This window comes from Galeopterus variegatus, unplaced genomic scaffold (genome assembly GCF_000696425.1).
Source record: "Galeopterus variegatus unplaced genomic scaffold, G_variegatus-3.0.2 Scaffold3555, whole genome shotgun sequence".
In the NCBI taxonomy this organism is placed as follows: Eukaryota; Metazoa; Chordata; class Mammalia; order Dermoptera; family Cynocephalidae; genus Galeopterus; species Galeopterus variegatus.
This window is the reverse complement of record NW_007729666.1, coordinates 137,078-137,875: the sequence shown is the minus strand read 5'-3', so window position 1 is coordinate 137,875 and position 798 is coordinate 137,078.

Sequence of the window (798 nt, the reverse complement as noted above, 5' to 3'; positions counted from 1 at the left end):
TGTTAGAAGTCTAATGGTGTTTAAAGAGCAAATCCTCTGAATATTCTAGGTTGCTGGCTTCACTGCACTGTGAATTGAAAATCTGGATCCTGATGTGAAACGCACCTGCAGTAACAGCTGTTCATCTGTTGAGATACTTATCTTAACCCACAACTTTAAGAAAAACAGGCAAACACAATTTGGTCCATGTAATTAAACTATATTGATGTGCTGAGCTTGTTCGTAAATGGAGGATTTTATCTACCTCTGTGCTACTTCCCATAGTCACAGTTAACTTTAAATGAGATCTCCATAATGCTTTTGTAATCTGAACAATTCTAATTTCTCTAGCTTTCCAGGGTAATTGTTTACTTAAATCTCTAAATAAAAGTATCTATGAGAAAGTATATCAAATGAATTCCATTAAGGCAAGTAAATTCCATTATTCTAAAACCACAATTAAATAATTTCTATTTTTCCCAATTTTATTTATGTTGTATTAAAATTATATTCATTGGGATCAATTATTTTTCAAATAAAAATTTATACACGGTAAAAAACTAATTGGTGAATAAAATGTTAAATCTTACCTACAATGGTTTGCATTACTAAATTTTGTTTTGTAGCCCTTAATTTTATGAAATGCAATTTTCCCAGGTGAATTGTACAGGTCTAAATGTTTTTATATGCCATCTTATCCACTAAGTTGTATTTTGTGATGAATTTTACTGCTATTCATATTTCTTTAAAATTTTAGATAAGGCAAAAGTAGTTTAACTCATTGATGTATTTCTTTTTTTTTTTTTTTTTTTTTTTTTT